This window comes from Camellia sinensis, chromosome 10, assembly GCF_055761805.1.
Source record: "Camellia sinensis isolate YWXY chromosome 10, ASM5576180v1, whole genome shotgun sequence".
Classification (NCBI taxonomy): Eukaryota; Viridiplantae; Streptophyta; class Magnoliopsida; order Ericales; family Theaceae; genus Camellia; species Camellia sinensis.
Genome location: NC_138970.1, coordinates 28,031,450 through 28,039,056, shown reverse-complemented (window position 1 = coordinate 28,039,056; position 7,607 = coordinate 28,031,450).

Below are 7,607 nucleotides of genomic sequence, written 5' to 3'. Positions count from 1 at the left end.
AAGCAACAAGATGCCAAAGTAACTTTCCCGGTCAAGCCGAGAACGCCGTTCTCAGTAGAATTGGACAAATTCAAAGCCCCGAAGAGGTTTAGCATGCCGAGATTCCAGATCTATGATAGAAAGTCAGACCCCAACTTTCACGTCGGTTTATACCTGAACTCGATGGCGTTGTACACCAGGAATGATCCGTTGCTTTGCAAGGTGTTCCCCTCATCCTTCGGAGAACTTGCATCAGACTGGTTTCACAAGTTGCCGAAAGGAATTGTGAAAACCTAGGAAGGCCTGACTGAGATGTTTGTGGTTAGGTTCGTGACAAACAAACTGCAGCCATTAAGGATGGACGCCCTAATGGCCCTAGGAATTAGCGAGGACGAAAGCCTTAGGGCCTATGAAAAAAGGTATTATGAGGTATTCAACCAAATACCAGCATGCAACCAAGAGGTGGCGGTTGTGTCATTTAAGAGCGGCCTGAAAGATGACTGCCTGCTTCGGAAGTCACTGGCAAAGACATTACCAAAAAGTATGGAGAAGCTTATGGCCAGGATAGAAAAGTATGCTAGGGCCGAGGAAGACACGCCGGGGACAAATGTGTCGAAACTAGAGAAGAAAAACAGCTCACTGAAGCAAGGCCAAGGTGATGGTGGCTACAACAAACCAGAAACAGGATTAAGGGCTGCACAGGCAGTCACAACCGTATTCCGAATCCTTGTCTACAAAGTCTTGAAGAAAATCCGAAATCAGCCCTATTACAGAGCACCAGCAAGGGTTCTGGGCGAATTTATGGGAAGAAGCCGTAGCAAGCATTGTGCCTACCACAATGAGGCTGGACATCTAACTCAGGGGTGTAGAGCCCTGAAGGCACATCTGGAAGACCTGGTAAGACAAGACCATTTAAGGGACCTGGTGGACGAGGCCAGGACAAGGGAAGAACAGGCAAGACTGTCCCAAGCACCAACAGCACCAGCCCTACCTGCACCACAAATGCAGGTAGGCAGACCTCGGGTGATCAATGTGATCCACTCAAAGGTCAATGAGAACGAAATACATGGGGGAGACTCAGAAGGTAAAACACCTGCAACATATGTATCATGTCAGGCAGAAAAGACCTAGGGCTGACGAGATCTAAGGACTAGTGGTGTCCTTTACTGAAGACGATTTAGGGATGGTACAGCATCCGCACAACGATGCCTTGGTAATATCCCTCCAGATTGGAGAGTGCCAAGTAAAGCACATTTTAGTTGACCAAGGCAACTCTTGTGACATCATGTATGTCAGGTGTTACAAGGAGCTCGGCCTTCACCAAGATAATATGGAGCAGTCCAATGGCCCAATGGTTGGGTTCAATGGGACGCCGACGTAGCCCTTGGGAGCAGCAAGTTTGAAGGTGCAGGCTGGCACTAAAAAGATGAAAACAGAGTTCACCATAATCAATACACCCTCCTCTTACAATGCTATCCTAGGAAGGCAATGGCTACATACAATGAGGGCTATTCCCTTAACATTGCATCAGCTAGTGCGGTTCCCAACAGAGCATGGAATAGAGGAGGTCAGAGGGGATCAGTTGCAGGCAAAAAATTGCTCCATGGTAAATCAACCTGCAACATACGAGAAGCGAAAACTGCAGAGATCGAGGACGAGAATGTGGAAGTCCTAGATGACGTCGGCAAAGAGCCAGCCGAGAAGAGTGAAGAAGCCTTGAAGAAAATGCTTGTCCGACAAAGGGATAAAGAACGCTTCTTCTTTCTCGGCTTGAGCTTAGCTGAGGAAGAGGAAAAAGAATTAGAGACATTCCTGAGAGCAAATCTTGAGGTGTTTGCATGGACACCATATGAGATGCCAGGCATTGACCCTGAGGTTACTTACCACAGACTGAATGTAGATAGGTTGACCAAACCTGTCATCCAGCGAGCAAGGAGGCCGACACTATTGCATGTTGAGGTATAAGAAAAAGAAGTGGATAGACTTCTGGAGGCCAGAGCCATTCAAGAGGTAAATTACTCGACATGGCTATCAAACACACTGATCGTGGAGAAAAAGAATGGTAAGTGGAGGGTCTACGTGGACTTCACCAGCATGAACAAGGCTTGTCTCAAAGACAGCTTCCCATTACCCAAGATCGACCAATTGGTGGATGCCATTTCAGGGCATGGAAAGATGAGCTTCTTGGGTCCCTACAGGGGGTACCATCAGATAGCTATGTACCCCCCAGATGAGAAAAAAATTACATTTATTACCCCAAAAGAACTATTTTGCTACAGAGTAATGCCTTTTGGGTTGAAAAATGAAGAAGCAACTTACCAGAGATTGGTAACCAAGATGTTCAGATATATAATTGGCAGAATAGTAGAGGTATACATAGATGACATGGTCGTCAAAACCAAGGAACCTAAGGATCATCCGGAAGACCTAAGGGTAGTTTTTGACATCCTTAAAATATATCGGCTCCAACTCAATGCATCGAAATGTGCATTTGGAGTTGGGTCTGGTAAGTTCTTGGGATACCTGGTGACCAGAAAGGGCATTGAGGCCAACCCAGATCAGATCAAGACCATCTTAGAACTGAAAAGCCCAATATTGGCAAAATAGATGTAGATGTTGACTGGAAGGGCTGCAGCCCTGAATAAGGTCATAAGCAGAAGCTCAAACAAGTGCAAACCTTTCTTCAGCTTAGTAAAAAAAGCTACAGACTTCTTATAGACCGAAAAGTGCGAAGCCGCCTTGGCCGACTTGAAGAAGTATTTGACGACAGTCCCAGTTCTCTCGAATTCAACACCTGGAGAGGAGCTATTCTTATACTTGGCAGTTTCAAAGCACGCAGTGAGTGCAGTAATAGTCAGAGAATAAAAGGAGGAGCAAAGGGCAGTTTACTACGTGAGTAAAACCCTGGCAGATGCAGAGACTAGGTACTTACCCTTGGAGAAATTAATGTTGGCTTTAGTAATGGCTTCCAAGAAGCTGAACCATTACTTTCAAGCCCCCAAAATTGTGGTGTTAATTGAACATCCTTTAAGGTCCTTGTTGTAGCAAGGAGATCTGACAAGCAGAATAGCCAGATGGGCAGTGGCCTTGGGCAAATATGACCTGGAATTCAGACTCAGGACAGTAATCAAAGGCCAAGTCTTAGCCGACTTCGTGGCCGAATTCACACCAGACGCCGTCATACATCAGGCTCCGTTGAGCTACGGTATACAACGTCCAAGTGGGCAAGGAAAAACCCAGCAGGGGATAACAAAACAAAGGAAGGAAGAGAAACTCAAGCCCTGTAGCATTTACATCGGCGACTCCTTCCGGTTGTTTATCGATGGAAGTTCAAACCGACAAAGAGCAAGGGCTGGAGTAGTGCTAGTATCGCCAAATGGACAGATACTAGAACGATCCATTCGTTTGGGGTTTAAGGTCTCAAACAACGAAACAGAATATGAAGCACTAATCGTAGGATTAAAACTGGCAGCAGCCATGGAAGTTGATGAGGTAGTAGTCTTCTGTGACTCTCAGCTTATAGTCAACCAGGCAACAGGTGAATATGCAGCCCGAGATGAAAGGATGTCAGCCTATGCAAAGGAAGTGGGCAGATTGGTAGCCTTATTCCAGAATTGCCGACTACAGCAAGTTAGCCGAGATGACAACAGCCATGCTGATGCTCTGGCCAACCTGGCTAGTGCAATGAAGCCTGGAGAGGCAAGAACGATAATGGTTGACTACTTGTTAGGTCTAAGCATAGAACCACTGAACACTGAGTGTGAAACAATGTATGTGGAGATGGGACCAAGTTGGATGAATGCAATAATAGTATTCCTTAGAGATGGAAAGCTGCTAGACGACCGAAGAGAAGCGCACAAGATCAGACTGAAGTCGGCAAGATTCAGTTTGACAGCAGAAGGACATCTCTAGAGAAGATCTTTTACTGGACCCCTTCTGAGGTGTGTGCATCCTGCACAGGTTGAAGACTTTTTGTATGAAATACATGAAGGAGTATGTGGAAGCCATGCTGGGGGCAGGTCACTTGCTCATAGGGCCATTACTCAGGGGTACTGGTGGCCCTACATGTAGAAATATGCCAAAGTCTATGTCAAGAAATGTGAAAAGTGCCAGAGGTTTGCACCTTTAATACATCAACCAGCAGCAGACTTGAACCCGGTGTCCAGCCCTTGGCCATTTGCCCAGTGGGGCATGAATCTTGTTGGAAAACTGCCTCAAGCGACTGGACACAGGAAGTACCTGTTGGTAGCAACAGATTACTTCACCAAGTGGGTAGAAGCCAAACCCCTTGCCAAGATTCAGGACATTGATGTGAAGAACTTCATATGGAAGAACATCATCACCAGGTTTGGGATCCCAAGAGCAATAATAGCTGATAATGGAACACAGTTTGACAGTAAGCTAGTCAAGAGCTTCTGTGCAAAGTTCAGAATCAAGAATTATTTTTCTACCCCAAGTTTTCCTCAAAGCAATGGACAAGCAGAAGTATCCAACAAAGTTATCTTGGATGGGATTAAGAAGAGGCTGCAAGCAACAAAGGGAAAGTAGGTGGATGAGTTGCCTACTCTGGGCATATTTGACTACGCCGAGAAGATCAACTGGGGAATCCCTATTTTCCATGGCTTATGGCACAGAAGCAGTCATTCCTCTGGAGGTCGGCATCCTAGGGATCAGAACTCAGGGAGTAGAAAATGAAACTAATGATGTATTTTTAGTCCGAGATCTGGATCTGCTCGAAGAAAGAAGAGAGAAAGCAGCAATTCAGCTAGGGGCATACCAGCAGTAGCTTGCTAGGGTTTATAATAAGAAGGTGAACCCGCGAGAGTTCCAAATTAGTGACCTCGTCCTAAGAAAGGTCGTCGACAACAAGAAGGATCCTAGAGAAGGCAAGCTTGGCCCAAATTGGGAGGGACCTTATAGAATCACCTCAGTCTTGGGCAATGGGGCATATCGGCTTGAAGACAGCGAAGGCAAAGCGTTGTCAAGACCTTGGAATACTTGCAATTTGAAGTTTTTTTTTATCATTAAGAGTTTCTTATTTTTTAGAATTTTTGTTATTAGCCGAAGTGATAATAAAGTTTTAGCTTGATCTTTAAAGTTGTGTAATGTGATTGACCAGATACTTGACGATGTTTCTAAGCGAAACATGACGAATAACTTAGACTTATTATATGGCAGAGTAGAACTTTTACTTGTATATAATAGAGTTGAACTAAGTTAGATTAACCTAGACTTGTCATATCGGCAGAGTCAGACTCAGATTAGAACTATGTACATGTCAGTCAGATTAACAAAGAGACCGAGGTTGGTAACCTCGGCTAGACTTTGTTTGAATCTGACCTCAAGCGACAAGGTCAAAGCCCCAGGCTTAATGAGAACCCAAGTGGAACTTAGGTTCACATTAGGGGGTAGAGGGCTGGAGAGTGATGCTTGGAAGATTGGTTTAACACTTGTTGAAATTTTAAAAAAAATTTACAAGTTAAAGTTAAGCCGAGGTTATGTTAAAGGAAGTTGGTTTAACACTCGTTGAAATTTTAAGAAATACTTCTAAGTATTAGGACAAAGTTGAGGAAAACTATTAGTGGGAATAGTCGAAGTATTCCTCACCGAGAAAATCACACAGTCAAGGTGTATGTTGAAGATATGAAAATTATTCTAAGTATAAAGAGTCATACAAGAGTAAAGGAAGACAAACATACAGTCACATTGAAAGAACAAAGTTATACAAGCATTCAAAAGAAGAAGTTGTATTTACATTTAAAGAAAAGGCACTTCGGCTTGACATTGAAAAGGAATTATTCAAATTACAAAAGTGGCACATCGGCCAAATTCAAGCTTGCACTGCTTCAAAAAGAAAGGAAAAAGTCTAAAAGAGAAAGACATAAACAAAACTACTCGGCATCAGCTGCGGACTGTGTCTTGACCCCAGAAGATAGTTGGGAAGACTTCTTGGCAGCCTTCTCAGCCTTGAGCTCAGCATCGATCTCCTGTAGAGTTTGATTGAGGCTCTACTCGGCGATTGGCACCTCAGAGTTTGTCTTCTAGGAAGAGGCATCCTTTGAGGCCTCGTCTTCCTCATCCTGAGCCAAGTCCACGACTTGCTCATTCGGAGTAGGGGACTTGGACCCAACAGCTTCCTTTTTTTTCCTTACCAAAGCTTCCTCCTCGGACTCAGAATCGTTTTCGAATTGGCTTGGAGTAGGGGGGAATGGCAAGGGAAGGTCACCAACGTTTTTGAGAGGGGAGTCCTCGGAGACATCAAGCTTTTTGAGGGCAGCCATCCAACCAAGGGTGAAACCCTTGTGCATGCCTACCTCACCTGCTTTTTGTAGTCCTCCTTGACGTCGGCCGCCCCCTCAGCATACGTCTTCTCATCGGCGGCCTTGATCTCGGCCTCTTTTGTGGCCAGGGCATCTTGAAACTCTTTCTGGGCCTCAGCCATTTTTGCCTCGGCCTCTTTCTTTTCGGCCGTGAGGACCTTGGCAATGGCCTCTGCGGCGTCAGCCTTTTCCTCGACATTATCCTTAGCCTTCTTGGCTACGTCGGCCTGATCTGCCAAGGTCTTCATCTTTTCCTTGGCCTTGTTAATGATCTTCTGTAAACCAGCAGCCTTTTTGGCCTTATTCGCCAACTCCTTCTTAAGGGCAAAGGCCTGCATCGCAAAGGAGTGGCCATGCTGGATCGCCTAGAAGGAATGAAAAGAAACAAGTTAACAAAACACTCTAAGTATGAAATAGCAGAAGAAGGATGAAAAAATTACAATGTGTTCAGGGCTTACTTGGACAGAGCGTTGCAGTATCAGAGCAAAGTTCTCATACTCGCTCAACCCGATGTTGCGCTCAAGATCGTTGGGAAGGAGCAAGGCGGTAGAGAGAGTAACGCCGACTTCAATGTCGTCGGCGCTATCGCCAACCCTAACCGGCTTGTCCTCAATTATAATCGGGGGAGCCCAGAGGGCATCAGATTTCATAGAGCCCAAGGTTGTTGTGGGCTCAGACCTTGGCCTCTTTGACCGAGTTGATGGGGATGGTTCGGCCTCGGCGGGCCTCTTCTCGGCTGCAGAGGGGGTCTTCTCACTCTCAGCCAATTTTGAAATAGGCAAGGTGTCCTCAGTGTCAATCTGAGTCACCGTTGCCTTAGGCTGAGCCTTCTTCAGTCTTTTGGGCTTTGGCTTCGGTTGAGGTTGGGATTGTGCTTGTTGAGTGTTGACGGTGTCGGGGATGTTAGCTAGAAGATCTTCTGTGACTGCTTTCTTGCGGCCCATCTCCGCAGTGATTGCAGTTCGGCATCTGCGTCGACGTTAAGATGGAGGGATCATATATGGAGCCGAGGTTGATGGTTGCTCAGCTAGATCAGAAGTTGATCCCTGATTTGGTCGAGATGATGAAATTGCTGAGGAGTTGTGGCGGAGGGAGGAGATTTGCTCTTCTTCCTCGGGGCATCGGGTAAAACGAACTTGTAGGTGGGATATAGTTGAGCAGTAGGGGAGCTCTCCGCCTTTGAACTGGCAGATCTAACAGCTTCTTGAGGTCCTTGCTCGGGAAGAAGGACTTACGAAAGTCTTTTGCCGGTTGAGGAAGAGCTTCAAGAAAAACAGACGTTAGTGTATAAAAAGAATAAAGTATTAA